At 38.4% G+C, this 23,645-nt stretch overlaps 1 long non-coding RNA gene across 1 annotated transcript in view; it reads left to right on the top strand.

Annotated features, from left to right (window-relative positions):
* Nucleotides 1-23,645, top strand: part of LOC112838880 (uncharacterized) — an 80,596-nt gene that overhangs the window by 16,184 nt on the left and 40,767 nt on the right. Inside the window, exon 2 of the long non-coding RNA XR_012374071.1 lies at nt 19,013-19,071. This is a non-coding gene — a long non-coding RNA (uncharacterized lncRNA). The remainder of the gene's footprint in view (nt 1-19,012; nt 19,072-23,645) is intronic.

Raw genomic sequence — 23,645 nt, 5'->3', positions numbered from 1 at the left:
TGTGTGTGTGTGTGTGTCCTGTGTGTGGTGTATTCTTTTTTAAATTAAAGATGCCTTACCCACATTTAGCTCTAAGAAGATTTGATTATGAAGTAGCTCTAAGGAGTGTTACGATGGTAGACAAAGGCTTGAGCTCTTAGAATATGTTCCTGTTCCTTGTATGGAATTATCTGGGAGTATGCTGTGGCAGGAACTTCTTGTTGTCTGCCAACATCTATTGCTTTCTTTTTTCCATGGCATGGCACTTTTATTTACATAAATGTCCAGTTACAGACTAATTTCCCCAGCTTCTCTCATGGCTAGATACAGTCATTTTGGCCAACGTGATATGAGTAGAAGTGATTTCTGAAACCTCTTCGAGGAGGAATGAGGTTGTGTCCTCCTTCTGCAGTTTCCTTCTGTATCTGCTTATTGAGACATGGACACGGTGGTAGAGCACCCTGGGCGATGAAGACCATGCGCGTGATGAAGTGGGAGGGCAGAGCGATGAGAGGATGTGAGCCTGGTTTCCTATATCCAGGAGCTGTCAGTCACCCCCACACTCAGACTCTTTCAAGAAAGAAATAGATTTCCATCTTGTGTATTTGGGGCTTTGTGACAGCAACAACCAAACCTACATCCTAATGAATACAAGGAACTTTGAAAAGGGTCAAAATCTAGTGTCCCTCTCCACCTTCCTCCCTAAGCAGGGGCCCTCTCAGGTGTCACTGGGGTGTTAAGTTTTAGAGTATCCTTCCGCCTTGACCTGTGTCCTTAACCTTTCTGTACCTGTTCATCTATCCCTCTCAGCCCAGTCTTCCACAAATACTCTCAATCCTATCCCCTCTTAATTCTGGATTCATTAAATGGCATAACCTGGCCATTATCTCATTGTACCGTGCCCTGCATTCCTGCTTTCAACTAGTTTCTGTTTTCCAAAGATGTATAGTTCTCCTTAAACTGGGAAATGAAATATTCAGTTGAGTACGCTGTGGTTCCATATCTTCATTCCCTTTTACGTCAGACAACTTAAATGATAGGGCCATGTACACTGTCTTCAAGTAGTGCCCTACAAAAACTCTCCCATTCTAACTATGGTTCTTGAAACTGCCTTTTTTAAAGGTCATCCATTGTTTTTTTTCCCCCTGATTATTAAAGTAATAAATGCTAATTCAAAAAAAATCAGAAAGAATAAAGGGCAGAGACCTAATCCCTAATCTACCATCTAGGATACATGAACATATAATAAACATGAATAATAAACATGAATATTATTATAGTTAGGATATATGCCAAATATCATATAATATTTATGTTAATTATATGATATTTGCTATATATCCTAGTATTTATAATATTTGGTATATATTCTATATAGGACTATATATGGTATTTCGTATAAATATAAATATTAAGATGCATGCCAAATGTTATATATAATACAAAATTTCGTATTATGTATTAAAAATAATGTTGGGTGTGCATACCAGTATTTACAGCTATGCCTATTTTTATATTTCTTTTACATAATCATGTTACATATGCCTTGTTGTAGTCTGCTTTTTAAATTTATTTTTATTTAATTTTTTTAAGATTTATTTAAGAGAGAGAGGGAGAGTCCACGAGCAGAGGGAGGGACAGAGAGAGAGGAGAAGCAGACTCCCCACTGAGTGTGGAGCCCAACTCGATCCTAGGACCCTGAGATCATGACCTGAGCCAAAACCAAGAGTCAGATGCCCAACTAACTGAGCCACCCAGGCACCTTGTGTTCTGCTTTTTAGATGAATATTATAGTTTGGACATCTTTCCTCACCAACAAATGGATCATGTAAAGACCTAGGGAATATTGTATTAAATAGATAAGCATTAATTTATTTTTAGAATTACTCCTTTAAACATCTATACCCTTATGGTTGAACCTTGAACTGTTTTCAGTTTTTGCCATTATAAACAGTGTTAAACTATTTATCTCCATGTGCCATGCTTGCTTCCTCTTTTTTGTTTTCATTGATGTTGGTTTCTTCCCCACGAAAAGTGTTTTCCTCTACAGTCTCCCATATTCAATTCAAGCAGAATAAGATGCAAATCTGATCTCACTTCTCCATCAACCTGCTCATTTTCCTCTCCTCATTGGTATCTATCTATCACAATTCATGTAGCCATTTCCCCATGCATTTTGGTACTTAATTATATATGGTCTTCAGTTAATCATGACTGTATTCATGTTAATAGTGAGATCTATTAGGCAAGGGATAGGCTTCTCTAACCTCTGATTGACTCAGCACCATTACTTCCTGTAAAGCTACATCTCCTGTTTGAAAAACTTTGTGTCTCACTTATAGGGTGTGTGTGTGTGTGTGTGTGAGAGAGAGAGAGAGAGAGAGAGAGAGAGAGAGAGAGAAATGGAGGGGAAGGGGCTAGGCAGAGAGGTTAGAAGTTTTATTCTGCTTTATTTTGTATTTAAGACTATCACTGCACCCAGTTCCCAGAATAAATTTGCCCAGGATCCCTGGTCAGATTAAGTTTTGTCAGCTCAATTGACATTTGAGCAGGAACATCATGTTTATGGCTCTGATGGAGTCACGAGGTGCCACAAGCGAGCAGGGCAGCGGGAGGACAAAAATGGAGCCGGGAGCAGCAAGGAAAGGAACTGGGGGTCTGGAAGCAGAAATGCACCAGAAGAGACAAAGGGGTGGGGCGAAGTTACTCAGGATTAAGTCTACATTTAGAGACTAAGAACCAGAGCTTTCTTTTTACATGACTCTGGTTGGCAGCCAGAGGTATAGAGGGTCTGGATTTTGGTTCTGGACCCACCTAGGCCACATACTAATTCTTTACCTTTCTTTCATGGGCCTCAGTTTGCGAAGTGGAGGTCATATTTACTATCTAGACTATATCGGTGTAGCTTCAGTCTCCAATTATGTAACAAATGTGCTTCAAAAACTATGCTCTGCAAATCTGTGGCAGATTGCATTTTCTAAAGATGGCTGCGTAACATCTCCTATCCCATGTGATTTTGTTACTGTCCCATCAAGATCCCCTTGCCCTTGAATCTGGATAGGCTTGTGACTACTTCAACCACGAGAGTACAGCAGATGTGATGCTATCAGAATTCCAAGGCTAGGCCATGGGAGAAAACGCAGATCCTGTCTGCTTTGTTTTCTGGAACACGCTCATGAGAGCCTTGTGAAACCATGTAGGAAATCCAACTACCCTGAGGCAATTACGTTTTTTTTTTTTAAAGATTTTATTTATTTATTTATTTATTTGAGAGAGAGAGAGAGAGAGAGAGAGAGAGAGAGAGGAACAGCATGAGAGGGGAAAGGGTCAGAGGGAGAAGCAGGCTCCCCGCTGAGCCGGGAGCCCCATGTGGGACTCGATCCCAGGACTTCGGGATCATGACCTGAGCTGAAGGCAGTCGCTTAACCAACTGAGCCACCCAGGCGCCCAGGCAATTACGTTTTGATGATGCGTTGATCACATCAAGAGGCCTGGTGGAGGTGCTGAGTGAAGATGCCTCCAAATGACTACAACTCCTACATTAGCCATTCTAGTCTCCTCAGCTGAGGCCCCAGACATCATGAAGCAGAGACAAGCCATGTTCGCTGTACCTATACCAATTCTTGACCCACAGAATCTTTGACCATGATGAAATGCTTGTTTATGATCCCAAGTTTGGGATGGTTTGTTATACGGCAAGTAAAACCAGAACAAAATCTAAGATAGGACAGTCATTAACATCATGATTGACTGGTTTAGGAAAACATACTAGTATCATTTGTTTTAATCTCTGACAAAAAGCAAAGGTGAATGAGTTGGAGGCTACAGTGAGGAAGTAACAGAGATTTGGTATCAGTGCGTTTTTCAAAAGTGATGTCTCAGGACAGAACGTATGTGAACACTCAGCCTATAACAAAGTAGAGACTGCTTTCCCTGGCATCAGCTGGGATTACGAAACTCACCAAGACACTCTGGCCTTGGTCTTTAACAATGAACCTTGGAAAGGTGCAGGCTACCTCAATCCCCGAGTGTTCTCCTTGTGTCTCTGCCAGACAGAACATCATGAGCCAGCACACACAAACTGTCGCCCTGATCCAGAGCAGCTGTCTAATTACAATTTTGTTTTTATTAATTACAGAGTAGAAAATCATTTGTAATTAGCTCAGCCTAAATCATAGTTTAAACAGCCAAAAATTACATTACAAACTAAAGTGTAATTAAAGCACTACACTAAAGTGTTTATTTAAACCCAGTTTAGTTACTGCAAATTTTTCAATCAGCTTCTCAGGCTCATACATAGATTTAATTAGTCTCCAGTACTGACAGTTTAGTGCGTTTATTCATTAAGCATCAATATTGCCGAACAAATGTAAATAAAATATAGACAGAGATGCTTTAAAGGGGCAGTCACGAAACATCTGGGAGAGATAATGAGGCTGGGAAAGATGTGAATGTTAATCAGTTTCCCAAGCTGCTGGAGGAGCACTAGCTCTGGGAAGCCTGGGATCTCCGTACTGAGCAAATCTGGAGAGTAGGTTTGCACTGCAGGTTGGCGGGAATGGTGCTGTGGGGTGGGGCAGAAGTCAGTGTAATTCGATTTTTGCCATTGCTCTAGGCTAGATCTCAGGTGCCATTCAACAGAATTCCAGATGGAGAGAAAAGGGATCATCCCACTCTGCCAACCTCTGGGGCTGTATGTATCTTCTTCAGAAACAGAAGAGCTTATAAAGGGATTTTCAGGATGAAGTAGCTTCTTAATTGAAGTGTTTGGAGAAAGTGGTCTCTATGATAATAAGTATCATGCACATTAAGGAGTAAATTTTCTATTTAAGGACTGTTGTTCGGAAAACCACCCTTTGCCACACACGCTTCTAAATGAGTTCTAGATTCTTGAAAGTACTCTTCAGGGGAGCTCTCCACATTGGTCAATAGGACTGCTGTTTCTCAACATATTCTTGGTAGTGGCTTTGAATGCTTTCAGAATCACGCTCATCATTTTTGCCTGGATTGCGTCCATAGCCTCCAGACACACCCCCATTTTCCAGTCTTGTTCCCCCAGCATCATTTTTTTCTTTTTTCATCCTACTGCCAGAATTATTTCTCTAGAATGGAAATCCCTTTATGGCATTCCTCTACCTGCAACTTTAGGGTAGCGCCTCATTCCTGCCAGTATTCAGAAGCTGAAACGTCTCACACAGGGCCCTCTGTGAACTGGCCAGCCTCCGCTTCTCTGTCATTATCTCAGTGCTCTGTCCTGTGCCCTAATTCTTTAGGGTTCCCTAAAATCATCAGGGCATTTTTTACCTAGCTGCCTTTTACACACATGGTATCCCAATGTCCAAGCTGACTACCTTGCCTTGGCTTGGCCAAGTCCAGTGCATCATTCGAAATTCAGCTCTGGCAATATCTTGTTGGGAAGCCCTTCCTGATATTCTTGCTCTGTTCTTCACTGTAAATGAGTATCTGCCCCCAACACACACACACAATATTTCCATGCTGTTATCACTTTTATATCACTAACACCATATACAGTAATCATCTAGGACTGCTGAAACCAATAAAACATGACCTCTTTGGATTAAAGGAGGTGGCAATACATAATAACTTTAGGAAGTCATTATTCATTGTTCATTTCAGAATTCCCAACACCATCCATGGTGCTTTTCACATCCCAGGTGCCATGTGAAATATTTGATGTGTGAAACATGGCACTATTATTTTGGGTGTTGTCCGTGATTACCAACCTTTACTTTTTTGAAATAAATTATAGTTTTGAAAATAGTCATAAGTTATTTGACAAAAAGCTTAATAAATGACAGTGGTAATAATTGTGTCAAATGCTTTTTGGTAAAACAAAATCATATATGACTAAAAGTACCTACATATTGTAGAATAAAGTAGATGTGGATTAATTATTTCTGAAAAATCTCTCAAGTATGATAACATTATTGGAATAAAGACAATGCCAATTTGGTTGCTTTTTAAAAACCTACAAAATGATTTTTATAATTACCTTGTGGCATTTTTGTCATAGCTAAATATTAGCATTGTTGCTGGATAGAAATATTTTGGACAAATTTTGCTTTATAAGTAAGTAACAACGATTGTCACAAACACTCTCTAGAATCACGTATTCTTTAGTGAATACCAGTTTTGCCCTTACCAGCTATGTGACTTTGGGCAATTTATTTAACTACTGTGTGATTCAGTTTCCTTGTTTGTAAAATGAGCATTGTAATATCTGCCTCATAGGCTGTGATGAGAATTAAAGCAGTTAATGCATGTAAATCTTTTAGGACAACGTCTAGCATATAGTGGTGCTCCATTATAGTTTGCAAGTTTTACTTTTATATTACCAGTATTATTTGCTTTCCTAACTGAGATGTCAAGTTTTATGTAGAAGCTCAGCATAGCTTAAGTTAAGTCCTTGATATCTGGGACAATCTCATTGCAACAGAGTTAAAAGAGTGGATCTTAACTTAGATGTTTGTATTTGTCTAATTATTTTGATTCCCATTTGTGTTGATGGTATTCATTTTTTAGATGAGAATTAGATGATACATCTAGAGTGTACCTGGATAGTTCCTACTGGAATATGTGTAATTTATCCTCAGAATTTAAGAGTGAAAGGGAAGAGGCATGTAAAACCATTTAAAACCAATGAAAAGATCTAGATTTGAGTTGCAAATTGTCGATGTCTCTTTGAAAATAAAGTCTACAAAAGCATTGAAATTCTTGGTGTGCAGTTATGAGATTGTCAGATTTTGAGGACTTACTTGAGTATATTTGACAAGAAAAGAAAGAACTGACCTTGTCTCCTGCCATTTCCTGTTTTCCTTTGTTACCACTAAATATCCATTTACAGAATAACTTCTAATGCCATGTACCGATCTAGTTCTGGGAAAGAATGTGTTCTACTTAAGTTAAAGCTGATACTCCCGGTGAATTTAAATAACCCTATAGAACTGCTCTTTTCAGAGTAGGTCTTTGGAATTATGCCACTGGTTTAGATTGAGGAATGTCATCACAAACAATTCAGTGATACTTGTCACTCTGTTTGTTTTAAGAGTGATTTGTTCATGACAAAACTCAAGATCCTTCTTAAAAGAATCAATGAGAGAAATTTCTTTTTGTATTTTCTTGTTTGTTCAGAACTGGTTTTGATTCCTTTCTAGTTATCTAGAAGATCCAGAGTCAAATTCATGATCATCTTCTGGCAAACAAATGACATTTTGCAACGTGTAGTTTGCATACTTATTACTTCTCTCTCACTCTCAATTTCCCTTTTAATGCTTTGTCCACCGATTTCAATGTATTATTATTGAAAAAATATATTATTGAATATGATATTATGTATTTATGAATGCACCTTTATATGTTTTAGAATAAGGACAAGAATAAATGAAAAAGATGGAGGAAGGAAAGTGGAAGGAAGGAGGGAAGGAAAGAAAGGAAGAAAGGAAGAAAGAAAGAAAGAAAAAAAGAAAAAAGAAATATGGAAAAGGAAAAGTTTTGCAGCTCCTTTAATTTAGTCCAAATGTAGAGTGCCATATGGTGAGATTTCTTATATGGTATTATATTTATGTCTCTTATATGGCAAAGCAAATACATTATATTCCTTGTAGAGTGGGACACTATTAACAATGACTAATATCTATATCTGCACATGTGTGAGCTCCTTCACCCAGTTCTCACTTTCAGAAATGTTTGCGGAACATTCCGTATTATCACGAGAAGGAGTCATTCACTTGGGTGATAAGATGTATATATGAAACATGTTGAGAATCCCAAAGCTGTATAGATGCCAATAACTCAGAATAACACTTTTATCATGAAAATAAAACTATCTGATGTATGCTATTCTTTGCACGGGATGGTGTTCATTAAAAAGCAAAATGTCTTCTGACTTATAGTGTGGTTGCCAAAAACATGGGGACACCATGCAAGATCATTGAATTTATTATTTAAATTCCTCCTCCTTTTTGGTTTTCCCTTCCTTTTATTTCATTTGAAATGAATTCAGAGTTCATTAGAAAAGCCTGTAGCAGCTTTTAGCAAATTGCTCGCTTCCACCAAAGTTCTTCACACCCTGACAGCAAATTGTTTGAAGTATTCAAGGTTATAAAAAAGTTGATCTTCAAGGAAAAAAAATGTTTTCTTTTGAATATTCTTTTGCGTTTTTCTTTATATTGTACATTTAAAGTGGAGAATGAAAATTTAGGGGATGAACCTGATATTGTTATAATGTGAGTTAAGAATACAAAATTGAAGTTGGTGAGTGGTCGGCAGTTTCATCCTAGGAATTGGGGAAGGTGGTAGTCTTATACATTTAAAGCCCTTGCCTCCAGGGGCTCCTGGGTGGCTCAGTTGGTTAAACATCTGACTTGATATCAGCTCAGACCATGATCTTAGGGTTGTGGGATCGAGCCTCGAGGTCAGGCTCTGCGCTGAGCGTGGAGCCTGCTTAAGATTCTCTCTCTCCCTCTCCCGCTGCCCCTTCCCCTGCTTGCTCTCTTTCTTTCTCTCAAAAAAAAAAAAAAAAAAAAAGCCCTTGCCTCCAGAAATATCTCTCCTTTGTTCCCCTAAAATTCCTCAGAGGATAAAAATCATCATGCCATAATTGGATAGAAAGTTTATTATATAAACATCTTAAGGGGGAAATATGGTTTTCTTAAATCCATGCTCATATAAACAAGGTAAGTATCTCCCAGCTCTAGGATCACAGTTTGGGCCTCAACTCTGAGAAAGCATGACCTCCAGGTATAAATATGAGTTATATTCCAATGCCTGGGGTGGAAGCTTGTGGTGCTTCCCCCCCGCCCCTGCTTTTGCTAATACATCATGGAGAGTAAACCCTAAGTCTTCAGGCACTCTAATGGGACAGAGAGAACAGAGTCTGGCGTGTAGAGAACCACCGTTAGAATGTATGATTGTTCTGGGATTTGACTGAAAAGAACCCATCAGATTCTGTGTGATAGTTTTAGAATTGGACTTAAATTGGAGCCAGATATCTGGAAAGAAGAATTACACCAAAGCTGAGACTTCCCACCACCACTACCAAGAGATGTTTTTTCTTTGAGTAGCTGAAGTGGGATATGCCATTAAAAGAACACATGCTGGAGGGGCACCTGGGTGGCTCAGTTGGTTAAGCATCTGCTTTCGGCTCAGGTCATGATCTCAGGGTCCTAGGATTGAGCCCCGTGTCGGACTCCCTGCTCAGCAGGGAGCCTGCTTCTCCCTCTCCCCTGCCCCTGCTCATGCTCTCTCTCGCTCAAATAAATAAATAAATAAAATCTTAAAAAACAAAGCAAAGCAAAACAAAACACATGCTGGAGTGGGGATCACTGGAACAATTCCTGGCCCCTCCATTCCTGTAGATACAGTGCCATCAGACCGATCCTTTCAAAATGCATCTCTGTTCATGTCACTTCTCCACTTGCAAGACCTTAATGGATAAGTTTCTTCCTCTATACCTGGTTTTCTGAGTATACTCCGATTACTTTTGGAGCCCATGGCCCATTTGGTAGGGGTCTGTCCTCCTAACCCCAGCTGTCTTTCTCTCTCTTTCTCATTAAGGGCTTTATCCTCAGCCTTTTACCCAAGATCCTGCTGCGGTCTCAGTGAACCACCAAAAATGACAGTGCTATCAGTGGCCTGACTTCAAGCATTCATTTGGGCTTATGGCCAGCCCCCTGTAACCACAGTCTATTTGGGGCCTGCCTTTGAATTCCCAGCATGATGCTCTTTTCTCATGTCACCTTCCTCTATGGTGAACAGCTCTGCCTATATGCTCTCAGATCTTCTTCTCACCATTTCTCCACTCTGCTTTGTATTACACGGGCTGGCCCATTCAAACTAGATTTCCCAGGCTCTGTGGTCCACTGGCTTCCATCTGATATCAGCTAACATGAGAAAGAGTTGGGATGTTAGAGAAAGGGAGGATCTAGGCTATTATACCTCTCTCACTCTGCTCAAGGTGGCTGTCACCTCCTCTGTGATCACAGTTCCCTGTGGGTAGCTCTTGTTATGGTTCCAGAACCCCCAGGTGGCTTCAACTCATCAGCTCTGGTCACTGCATCTCCTTTTGTCTCTCCAGCCCTAGGGGTGGTAAGGGGTTGCTGCTCTTCTGTTCTGTCACTTGCTTACTGTAAGGCTTTCCAGGCCTTCCAGCTTTTTGGGAACGGGTCCCCAGTACTATAGTCCCTCTACTCAGGTTCTTGTTGGGAGGTGCTGTTTTCCCGAGTGGACTCTTACTGATGTGATATTCTTCATTATTCTCCTCCTGATTACCCAAACCAAACTTTTCTTAGTGACTAGTTATTTAGCAAGATGACTCTTACGTTATATTGAAGAGCAAAATAATTCATGAACTTTGCCAGTTGAATGTCTATAAGTTTGCTTAATGTCATTAGACTGTGTGAAATACATCCCGGGCCTACAGGATGATAAACAAAAGGGGAAGGTGTTTCTGGGCTTGCTGCTGATGGTGCTGGAAAATCAATCCCCTGTGAGAAAGAGCTCCCAGCAATATAGATTGTTTGAACTACTTACCATTATGTCAAATTCACTTTAGCATCTGCAAACAGACAACTGTATGAACACTGTAGAAGCACTGTTTTCTCTGTTTGCACTTAAAGGCCTAAAGTTACATAGATTTTCATAATCAAGAAAGCTTAATTCAATAACAGGTCCTTTATTTAACCCTTAAATACTTAATGTCTGGGGTCAGTTTCTGTCTTTCTCATTAAAAAATATTAATTCACACACGATTCATTCCTTTAAGACATAACTATTTAGAAGGACACTTTCATTTTGAATGTTGGTGTCTACCCATTTTCAGTTCCTTGAAGAGTCATTCCATTTCTTTTCCACTTTGAGCAATTGTGATATCAGTCAATGAAACTCCCAGAGTAAAACACATTTCCACAAGACTTCAGCAAAGTATACCAGCTGCTTCAGTCCCAGGACAAATTAAGTACAAACAACATTATCAGTCTCTTCAGGTGAATAGTCAAGGGTTTGGCTAGATTTTCTGTGTGTATTGATGAGCATTGAAGAGATGACTGGATGAGGGATACAGGCATGCTCCAGGTGGTGAGATGCTGACCAAGAAGGTAGAGGGAAAGATGCTTGGGCTGTTACTCTTCAGAATATTTCACCGTGGCCATGAACTCCCTGCCTTTTTCCAGGTCATATTTTTGTAACCAGAGCATCACGCATTTAATCATTTCCTCATTCAAATGTCCCCATCCTGGCTCCTTGCCCCACATCTTCCTGCTAATGACTTGGAAGGAAAGAAGGACTCACTCTTCATGTTCACATGCAGTTCTCTTATAACAGAAAGAGTTTTCCTTATATACTTTATCAGATTTTGTACAATTTTGCCTGACTACCCAAAATGGCAGTGGTGTAGTCAGAACTTTTTATGGCTCTGTGCTCAGGGCTAGTTTTCAGCTGTAATGCAAGCCATGCCATGCATCAAGGATGTGGTGCCCAGGGACTCCTGGGTGACTCAGTCACTGGTTAAGCCCAACTCTTGATTTTGGCTCAGGTCATGGTCTCAGGGTCATGAGGTTGAGACCCATACTGGACTCTGTGCTGCGTTGGAGCCTGCTTAAGATTCTCTTTCTCCCTCTCCTCCCATGCACTCTCTCAAAAAAAAAAAAAAAAAAAGGAAAAGAAAAGAAAAGATGTGGTGTCTATACCATACCAGTCATTTAGTATTTTAAATGTCTCCTACCCTTGCTAGTACATTTAATTAATGAGTTCCTAAAACATGCCAGGCATTGTGCTTATATTGTAAGGTATGACTCTTACCCCCATAGAGAGAAAGCAAGCAGTATTAACAAATAATCAAAATAAAATATGATGGTTGGGGTGCCTGGCTGGCTCAGTCAGTAGAGCATACGCCTCTTGATCCTGGGGTTGTTGAGCTCAAGCCTCACATTGTGTATGGGGCCTACTTAAAAAAAAATGATGGTTGCTTTGGTAGGGGCAAGGGTATTATGGGAGCATACTTCAGGTGGTTTAAGTAATGTAAAAAACAGAGAAACCATCCTTGAGTAAGTGACATTCATGATGAGAGCTGAAGGATGAGTGGAAGTTACCTAGAAAATGTTTGTGTTACCTAAAATATGCATGTTGGGGCTAGGGGAGGGAAGGGGGCTAGGGAAGGGAACGGGAGGGAAGATCTTTCTGCAGGATGAAAAAACAATGTTTTGAGGTGTTTTAAAGAGTGAGGAGATAAAAAAGATGCCCATTGGGGTACCTGGGTGGTTCAGTTGGTTAAGTGTCTGCCTTCAGCTCAGGTCATGATCTCAGGGTCCTAGGATCCAAGGCCATATCAGGCTTCCTGCTCAGTGGAGAGCCTGCTTCTCCCTCTCCCTCTTCCCCTCCCCCAACTGTGCTCTCTCTCTCTCTCTCTCTCTCTCTCTCTCACTCTCTCTATTTCAAATAAATAAAATCTTAAAAAAACAAAACAAAAGAAAGATGCCTATTACTGTAATCCAGGTAAGACAGTTGGCAATGGTCAGGGCTGAATTCTGGTAATCAGAACTGGATTGGAGATGGAGGAAATGGATCGATTCAAAAGGTATTTAAGAACTAAGGCCATTTGTGATTTATTGTACATTGTGCAGCTTGAATAGTGTGTTTCATAATATATATTTACATATATATAATAAATTATTATATACATATGTATAGCAATTTCTATGCTGCTTATATATTCTGAACCAAAAATGAGGACCTGTTGGTCATCAGTGGGGCACAATGCTTGGAGTTATACCTATCTTGGAAAAATCTGGGATTTTGATATTTCCACTGACTTTCCCAATTGTATTGTAAGCCATTATGATGTGTCTCACAGCACCTAGCACAGAGTATATATTAGGTGCTCAGTAATGTTGTTTGATGAGCTCAGTGTGGCTGTGTGAAATTCAACAACTAAGCAATCTAACCAATGTCAACACAAATTCTGACCTATTCCTACATGAAGGGGTGCTGGATTATTTGTTGCTGATATGTTAGATAGAATGGATTTAGTAGGTAGTGATAAACAATATGGTGTTTCTGGAATATCTGGAGTCTGATGACCCCTTGACCAACACTGAGTTCATCACACTTCCAGTTCATAAACACATTTGCCCTGAGGTTGTTTGAGAGGCAGAGGGCTTTCATTTAATATGAAGCTGATATTATTGATTTTTTCTTTCACACATAGTGGGGGTATGATAACCTAGACTTCATATTTATTAGCCCGACTAATCATTAGTAGTTGTTGAACTTCAGAGAGTTCAGGGCTTTGGTTGAGTTTCAAGTACTCAAATCTGGATGCTCATTGAAGTGTACATTGAGTAGAGAAAGCCCTAAAGATCTCCTTCTTATTCCTGAACTGTATAAATTCCATTCTCTATATTTTTTTCAGTCCATTATTAAGTTTCAGTCCAGTTAATTCTAGAGACCTCTTAAACAGAAAGATTTTTTTTTTCTTACCATGGGAGAGTGCAAAAAAATACTATTTCAAATAGTCTTTGTGCAGCATGGTGTATTAGAAAGGACATAGACTTGTGGCCAAATACCCCAATTTGAAGACAATTTTAGCCACTTACGGTATAAAGTGGAATATATGACTTACCTTTTTAGCTTTTGTTCCTTTATTTACTGAATAGGAATAAACAGACTGTAATTCACAGGATACTAATACTAAACACAAAACACAAAGAGGTTTTTTTGTTTTTGTTTTTGTTTTTGTTTTAACATAGCCTGGCATATAGTAAATGGTTAAAAAAAAAAGCTAAGTCCACTGTCATGGTCTTTTTTAATTATCAACTTCTCTAATTAGAGATTGAGCTGAGGTTGTCTAATGCTTTTTAGCCACTGCTCTCTGACTTCCAAATAAACTATAACCATCTAAAGAGCCATGTCCATGATGAATTGATTTTATATTTCCCATAGCACTTATCACAATCTTGACCTGGTACACACTCAGTAAACTTTTTTGAATAAATTCGTGAAATAAACTTATTGAAGAAGTGAAATTTTCTCTGTCATGGAGACTGTTATAACAAACAAGTGTGTCCCTGTAAACATTTTGAGAGAAGGAGCAGACCTCATTCCCTGCTATATTCCTAGTTCCTGTCTCACAGTAGAGACTCAATAAATGTTTGTCATTGAGTGAATAAATAAGTGAGTGAATGAAAATAATGATCTATTCCAACCTACAAGTAGAGAGAAAATCTATCATTTATGCAAAGTAGGATATACCTTGGGTAGCCTGCAAGAAAAGACATCAAAAAGGAAGAGAAAAATCACAGAGAAAATGGGTTGGGATTTGGTTTGAGAAAACCCCTTATGAGGATATTATATCAGTTTAGGTAAATTCTAGGACTCAAGGACAGGTTTTTGAGTTAGGGCAGAAACCAGCAGATTGGGTGTTTTCTATTGTAGGCGTAAGTCAAATTACAATGTGTCATAATCTGGGGGAAGATAAGGTTTATCTCTATACCTCTTCTCTCCTTTATTCATATCCTTTTTGTTTCTTTCCACTTTTTGTTTTTGTTTTTTTTTTTCAATCTTCCCAAACCCTGACTGCTCGCTTTAAACCACACCTGGTGTCCTGAAGCTTTTTTTTTTTTTTTTCTTTTTACTGGTCCTTCATTCAACAATCACCCACATTTCTGAAGCATAGTGGGACACTGGTGGTGCACTATCCAGATACCTATAGATTTCCTTTACTTATTCCCTACACCTGTCGTCTGACTTCTGCCTGCTTGACTTACAGCTACTTCCACCTGCAACCTTCTTCCAAAGTTACCCTCACTGGGACCGCTTCCCCCAGACATAGCTGGAAATATCTGTGAGTTTACAACATTTCACAGGCAGACTGTACACAAGGACTGACTGATGGCAGGTTTGAAAGTTCATCTACCCTAGTGGCAGGACAACTCGGTGATATCACTTATGCTCGAATCTTCCTGTGGAATAGGACTGGGTCCAGAAATTCCCGGAAATTGTATAATTTCTTGGTTTCTCTCCTTGTCCTACTGTACCACTTCCTCACTAATATCTCTTGGGATCATTTTCTTAATAAATCACTTACACAGAGACCCTCATCTCAGGGTCCGCTTTTTGAGAACTTGAGTGAAGATATTGAAACACTACCATAGGCCATGCGTTTCTCTGTAATTCTACCTGAAAATACTCCTCACCAGATATCCATTGACTAATGAGGTTAAGATGAGGGTCCTCCAGTTACTTTTGTGGTAATAACTCTGGACTATCCAGAACTTGTTTGTTTCTAACCTGCTCTTTTTTTTTTTAAAGATTTTATTTATTTATTTGAGAGAGAGAGAATGAGAGATAGAGAGCACAAGAGGGAAGAGGGTCAGAGGGAGAAGCAGACTCCCTGCCGAGCAGGGAGCCCGATGTGGGACTCGATCCCGGGACTCCAGGATCACGACCCGAGCCGAAGGCAGTCGCTTAACCAACTGAGCCACCCAGGCGCCCTCTAACCTGCTCTTAATTAAATCCAGTTTCCTACCCAGTTTTTATTCCAATTTTCTGTGCACATGTAATAGCCCCCATGTTCTTGAACTTTCTTTTCTCTCAAGCTCCTAACTTTGACTCTAAATCAAAGATGCTGGTTTGGATTGACAAGTAAATATTCCTAACTTCAGTCTTCATTTAGTAGTTGGACACATTTCCCAGTTGGTTCAGGCCTAGGACTCTACATGCTTTCCTATCCTCTACAAACTTGGAATGAGGGCAGGGGAAGTGAAGCTTCAGGTACTCTGCTAGACCAGATTCAAAGATGGCTGAAACTGTGTCTTGAAAAATAGCACTAGGTTAGCAGTCATTGGTTCTATGTCTCCAAAATTCTAAATAAAACACCTTTAAAAACAAAAGAAGAAAAAAAAGGAAATTTGCAACACTATTTTAACTAAGAATAACAGTCAACCTACTATAGTAGTGATGCCCTTCTTATAACTAAGTCTGTGGAATGGAACTGACAAAGCATTGGTGGCCCCTGTTGCACAGTTGCTATCTTGAAAGAGAACAAGGAGATCTTTCAATTATATACTACCTATTCCTAGAATTGAATAGACAAGATATGTCATTCATGCTATCTAGAAAAATGGGCGGGTATCTTTCTAATGCAAAGAAAATACTTTCTGCGGGGCCACCAGAATGCACTCTTTTCTCTAGTATCTATGCCAACCCTAGTATTTTCTAGTAAACCAAGTAGTTGTTCATGTGGAAAGGAGAAAGAAAGATTCTTAGAAATGGGTGGGGACAGAGGAAGGTGGGCATATCCTATTCCATCCACGCCTATTTGTGAAATAATAATAGATAGATAAAAGACAATTGACTAAGAGAAAAGTCAACATTAAGAATTTAGGAAGACAAAGGTGTTGGCATAAAAATTTGGTAATGAGTAAAACCAATTAAAGTAGAATTAAAACTAAACATTGTAAAAAACTACACATTGTAAATATGGTTTCAATTTTGAAGTTTGTCTGAAGAATACACATAATGTATGGAAAAATAATTTGAAACTACAATTTGATTCTAACTCAACTCCAGATTTTATTTTGACACAGATCATGAAATGAAAAGGTTTAAAGACAGAAGTAAAAATTGGTACATCCTTCGTTTTATGTAAGGAACAATCACTTTTTTCAAAAGATTTTATTTATTTATGAGATTGAGAGAGAGAGTATGGGGGGGGGAGGGTCAGAGGGAGAAGCAGACTCTCCGCCGAGCAGGGACCCCAACATGGGACTCCATCCCAGGATTCCAGGATCATGACCTGAGCCGAAGGCAGTCGCTTAACTGACTGAGCCACCCAGGTGCCCCAGGAACAATCATTTTTTATTTTGCTAATTAGTTTTATATGGGTTAAGATTGTATTTTGAAAACCTTAAAAGTAACCACAAAATAGCTTAGGATTTATAGCTTTGAAATCACTAAAGACAAATGGAGCCAGGAATATAGTAAAAGAGAGGAGAGGAGTGCCTGGCTGGCTCGGTCAGTAGAGCATGTGGCTTTGATCTTGGGATCATGAGTTCAAGCCCCACGTTGGGTCTAGAGATTACTTAAAAATAAATAAATAAGAAGAAAAAAGTAAAAACATTTTAAAGAAAAGTTTTTAAAAATGTACAAAAGTAATTATAAATAGTTTAAATTATCTTGATGAAAGACAATAATCCAGATGTGGCTAACAGCAAAATTTTTGTGATGTTAAATTGACATGTTTTAATGTAAGATGTAACTAGCCTGGGTGTAGAGCATTAAAGAGTAAATTTTAAAAATAAAAGATAACATTTCACAGTGGATATGTAATACTAGTTTATCATGAAAATAGCATCAATAACTCAAAAGCAAAAATAAAAATACAAAGAGTAATTAATTCTAACATAATGGTGTAGGAGATTGGAATTATTGGAATAAAAAATGGAATGTTTTTATATCTATACACTCATTGGAATTTTATTTTATTGGAATTAAAAAATGGAATGTTTTTATATCTATACACTCATACTCACATACACACACACACGTACCTAGCAAGACTACATATTCTTTTCAAGATTCTATAAATATCTCAAAAGTAATCATATACTGGGCCCCCAAGACATGTACAGATCTTTAAAAAAATTTTAAATTAGCAATAAAAAGAATTTTAAAATAAAAAAACAAAAATGAATCTTTTAAGATAAAACAAACATAATGTTAAGTAACTATTGCACTAAAAGAAACCAAATTTTGCAATACAGATTTTTTAAAATATAATTCAAATTTAAATTCTGCACATCAAAAATTATGAGATGTGACCAAGATGGTAAAGAGAGAGCAGTGCATAGCTTTAAGTGTTTATGCTATTTGAAAATAAACATGAGAGAAGTGATTAAAACAGTTTAAGAAGTTATTTAAAAAATAGTAAACTTATCTAAAGAAAAGAGAATCTGATAAAAGTAGAAATCACTGAATCAGAATACAAAGTTGATTTGATAAATCCATATTTTGTGGAGAAAATGTTAAAATGAAAAGCTCCTAGAAAATCTAATTAAGTGGCTATGACACATAAAGAGAAAATGAAAAAAAATATAATATAGTCTTTTTATCATTCACATCCCTAAAACACATCTGGTTAGTAATTCAGCTGACAAATAAACTGTCAGAGACACAGTCTTAAATAGTGTTGCCTGGTCTCAAAAAAAAAAAAGGAAAGAAAACATGTAATTATTTTAAATTCTCAAACCAGTTTCTATAGGAAACTAAAGCACAGTCTTCTTTAACTAGATGTCAGTTAGGAAATAATAGAGACAGGATTCAGATTTAGGTGTGCTTGATCCTCACACTTCAATGTCCTGTGAGCTTGCACAGAACACTTTTCATATAGTTCTAGGTTTCCAATTTAGTTAACACAAAGGCATCTCTTGAAGTATCAGCCTGCACAATTATGGGTGACTTTCTCTAGCAGTCTTCTGCAAATGAGCACAGGGACTAGATCACAAGGTACAGGAGAAATCTTGTACTAGGGAGAAATCTAAAATGGAGAATCTATTGGAAGTTGCGACAATGATAACAATGAAAAGAGGAATGTGTGGGGACAAGCTCCCCTTCCACTAAACTTCATTGACTAAATGGAAGGCAAATTTGCAAACTTCCCAAGGTCCAAATATGGGTGCTGAAGAGGCAAGCAGATCTGGGCTCCTGGTATAAGGAATTCCACTCAAGAAGGGCTCCTTGAGGTGGAGATAAGACCCCAGTGAGGGAGGCTAGTTGGAAAACTAGGGGTTGTTGGGGGTCCCACGTGGCAGCTGGATAAGAAGTCTTGTCCTCGCCAAATAGCTTCAGCCAAACTCCCAGCAAAGGATCCCTAAGGAACCCAGTTAAAGTGCCCCAAGAGAGAAGGAATCAGCTTTCTGTACCTCCCAAGAGATGACACTAATTCCAGATCATTATTGCTTTGATCAAGTATATCTTGTCTGCTCTTTTCTCTCCTTCTTTTTCCACCCCGGCCATAAAGGAGCCAAAGAAGAAGCTGAGGAGTAGAAGAGGAGGTAGAGAGAGAGGAAGAGGAAGGAGGTTGGCCATACCTACTTTTTCCTTGGGTTTCAGTTTATGGCAGTTGGGACCTAGAAAAAGGAAGAAGCTTTGAGTGAGATAAGAGTCTAGAGTTCTGATATTATATGGATGCAATTTGCTAATTATTGAAACAAGATAAATCTTATGACTAAAAAGATTTTTAAGAAATTACTTCTGGCCTGAGATTTATCCAAGAGATGGCAAAGAATGAACTCATAGAATAGGGTTGAAAGGGCAAAGAAAAAGAAAGAAAGAAAGAAACAATAGGTACAAACTTCCAGTTATAAAATAAGTGATGTGTATGTAATGTACAACATGGGGAATATAGTTATTAAGACTGTAATGCATATTTGAAAGTTGCTAGAGACTTAAAAGTCCTCATAATAAGAAAAAAACACATTTGTAACTATGTATGGTGATGAATATCAGCTAGACTTATTGTGGTGAACATTTTGCAATATATGCAAATACTGAATCATTATGTTGTACTCTTAAAACTAATATAATGTTATATGTCATTTATACCTCAAAAAGGAAACAACAAAGTTGGTTTTGACTTCCATGTTATCAAATCCAACTCATTAGAAAAAGATTTTGTAAATATTCACTAAATACCTATCATGTACCAGGCACTGGGGTTTCAGACATGAACAAAACAGACAAGGTTACTACACTCATGGCAACTACATTGTGGTAAGACACTTAGATGGTAGATAAATAAACAATGAAGATAGCAGCATGAATTTCATGTATAGAATAAAATTGGAATGATGTGATACAGAATTTATTAGGGGAATACTTAAGATAGGGTGGGTCCTCTGAGGAGCTATTTAAACTGAGGTCAGAATGAAAAGAGGGATCCAGCATGCGAGTTATGGGAAAAATGCATTACAAGCAGCGAAAACACCTATGAAAAGACATAAGATGGATATGAGCTAGGTGCAAGCCAGAAATAGAAAGGCCAGGGTGGGCTTGAGCACCATGGACAAGGGAGGTCATAGGCTGGGACAAGATTGGAGATAGTAGGAGAGGCAAAAAACCAGAGACCTCTGTAAGGTAGAGATACGGACTCAATATTATCTTAAGTGATAGAAAGACAAGGTAGGGTTAGGAACAGGGAACAATGTGATCTGGTTTACATTTTGCAAAAATCTCTCTGGGTGCTCTGTGGAAATACTTCTGCCATGTTCAATTTCAAGAATGACTGTGTTAAACACAAAGACCTTGCAAAATTTCTGGAAATTCAGCAATAGACTCTTGGAGCCATGAGGCCAGCTCTAGCTATTGCTGAATTTCCAGAAATTTTGCAAGCCCTTTGTGTTTAACACAGCCATAATTGGCCATGGCAGAAGTATTTATACCATGGAAATTGGCAAATGCTACAAGTCAAGGTTTTCCTCCCTCTGTTAAACATTTAACAGCACACTACTGAAAACAGATGATAGGCAAGCAAAAAACCTGTGAGACCAGTCAGGAAAGACATCCCATATACATGGATTGGAAAAATTACTATTGTTAAGATATCCATGATAGCCAAAGCCATTTTTAGATTCAGTGAAATCCCTGTCAAAATTCCAATGGCATTTTTCACAGAAATAGAAAAAAAAAATCCAAACCTTTGTATGGAACTGGAAAAGACCCTGAATAACCAAAGCAATCGTGAAAAAGAAAACAAAGTTGGGGGCATCACACTTCCCAATTTCAAATGATATTACAGAGCTGTATTAATCATTTATTAATCCAGTATGGTTCTAGCTTGGAAACAGACACAGACCAGTGGAACACAACTGAAAGCCCAGAAAGAAACTCTGACATATGCAGTCAACTAATATTTGACAAGGGAGCCAAAAATACTCAATGGGAAAGAATAAACAACTCTTCAATAAATGGTGCTTGGAAAACTAGATAATCAGGTGTGGAAGAATGAAACTTAACCCTTATCTTACACCACTCAAAAAATTAACTCAAAGTGGATTAAAGACTTAAACAGAAGACCTGAAACCATAAAACTAGAAGGAAACAAAGAGAGAAAGATTCTTGACATTGATCTTGGCAAGAGTTGTTTTTATAGATATGACACCAAAAGCACAAGCAATAAAAGCAAAAATAAATATGTGATACTACCTCCAACTAAAAAACTTCTGCATAGGAAAATAAATAATCAACAAAATGAAAAAGCAATCTGACTTGGAAAAATATTTGCAAACCATATCTGATAAAGGGTTAATGTCCAAAATATATAAGGAACTCCTGCAACTCAATAGCAAAACAAAACAAAATAAAACAAGCAGTCCAATTAAAAAATGGGCAGAAGATCTGAGTAGACATTTTTCCAAAGAAGACATACAAATGGCCAGCAGGTTCATGAAAATGTGTTCGATATCACTATTAATCACAGAAACGCAAATCAAAACCATAATGAGATATCACCTCACACATATTAGAATGGCTATTATCAAAAAGACAAGAGATAACAAGTGTTGGTAAGGATGTGGAGAAAAGGGAACCTTTGTGCACTGTTGATAGGAATATAAATTGGTACAGTCACTATGGAAAAAATTATAGAGGTTCTGCAAAAAATTAAAAATGGGACTACCAGTAATCCCATTTGTAGGTATATATCCAAAGGGAATGAATCCAGGAACTTGAAGAGATAATCTGTACTCTCATCTTCATTACATCACTATTCAGAACAGCCACAATATGGAAACAACTTAAGAGTGTCTATGGATTAATGGATAAAGATGTGGTATGTATGTGTACACACACACACACACACACAGAGAGAGAGAGAGAGAGAGAGAGACAGACACTGGAATAGTATTTAGCCATGGAAAAGAATGAAATCCTGTCATCATATGTAACAGCATCGTTGGGCCTTGGGGACTTTATGCGAAGTAAGATAGAGAAAGACAAATACTGTATGTCTGTTTATATGTGTAATCTAAAAAAGGCCATACTCAGGAACAGAGAGTAGATGGTGGTTGCAAGGTGAGTTAGGGGAAATGGGCAGATTTTGTTCAATGGTTATTGTTGTAAGGTAAGTTCTGGGGATTTAATGGACAGCATGATGAGTTAACAATACTGTATTATATACTTGAAAGTTGCTAAGAGAGTAAATCTTAAATGTTCTCGCTCCCCCCCAAAATTATATGAGGTGATGGAGGTGTTAACTAACCCAACTGTGATTATTATTCTGCAATATATAAGTGTATCAAATCATCGAGTTGTATACCTTGTACTTATACAGTGTGATGGGTCAGTTATATCTCAATGAAGCTGGAGGGGGAAAAAAAAAGCCTACAAAATCAAACCAGTAATTCTAATTCTCCAAAGAGGATCACATTTTATGCTGCTGTTGTTTCTCCTTTCACCATTTGGTGTCGCTGTGGAACACGGATTCACTGAAGCATGGTGAAGTCCTTTAGAATTGCAGAAGCATGGTGGTGACCCAGGCACATATGGCTAAACAGCTGGCTCTCCAGTAGGTACTTATACACTGTCACAAGCACAGTAGTAACTGAGGTCAGAATTACTTGCCTGACAGTGATTTCTTAAGACTTGGAAGTTGAAGTCAGTCTTCCACGTGGTTCCACTGAGCTACAATATCGCTCCACTGTCCCTTAACTGTGTACATCCAGTGTCATAGCTCTTTATTACATCATTGCCCAGGGCACAGAAGTCCTTTGCCAGTTCCAAAACTTATTCCTGTTCCTGCTCCACCACGTGTGACATTTTCTTGTTCACATGGATCAGAGAACAAGATATTGACATGATTTGTTACAATTGTGAGATTAGAAGTAGCTTATTTCTTTTTTGCTTTTGATTGTTATAGTAGTATTGCTTCTGTCATTCACTTTTTAAGGGAAATCTTTTAAAAAGCAAGCTTGACAAATTCTTGATTTGATCTCCAAATGCTGCATTGTCTCCATGCAGATTAATCAATATCATACTCCTGAACATTTCTTAGTCTTCCCATTGCTTTGCAAATTGCCAATCTAGTGCATACCAGCTTCAACCGGTCATAAAAGCAGTCAGAGTGGCTTTACAGCACTATGGAGAAATGGATGGCCATCTTCTTCTAAATTGTCCCAGCTGCCCAGTTCATTACTCTCACAATGAGTCCAGCCTCCTGGGGAAATGAAGTGCTCTGTCATGCACTGATCATGCTTACAAGAAGATCTCTTCATCCTCTTCTTTTATTATCAAACAGAAGGTCTGTTGTCATTCACAGTTTATTAGTAATGATGCTGGAGGTGGAGTGGATCATGCATACCAGGTCTTTGCAATGAGGTCTAATAGGTTTCCTCATGGATAGAGCAAGAGGAGTTTCCATGGACATGCTATGACCACCTTCCCCCTCCACCTCATGCTCCCGTCAAAAAGACATCATGATTCATAGAAGCTGGAGAATTTGAACCAACTTTGAATTTGGTTTCCAGGGTTCTGGTCTCATTGCCACAAATGGATTACCAGAGCAGCTCCTCAGCCCCACCCAGTGTCCAAGAGCATGGTAATGATCCTTGGTTCTTTTGGTTTTGAAAAGTATTTGCTTATCTGGGTTCATTTGCGTA

This window comes from Callorhinus ursinus, unplaced genomic scaffold, assembly GCF_003265705.2.
Source record: "Callorhinus ursinus isolate GAN/ISIS: 27379988/994484 unplaced genomic scaffold, GSC_fseal_2.0 scaffold28, whole genome shotgun sequence".
NCBI lineage: Eukaryota > Metazoa > Chordata > Mammalia > Carnivora > Otariidae > Callorhinus > Callorhinus ursinus.
The sequence above is the reverse complement of the archived record's forward strand: the minus strand, read 5'-3'. Positions and strand labels throughout refer to the sequence as shown.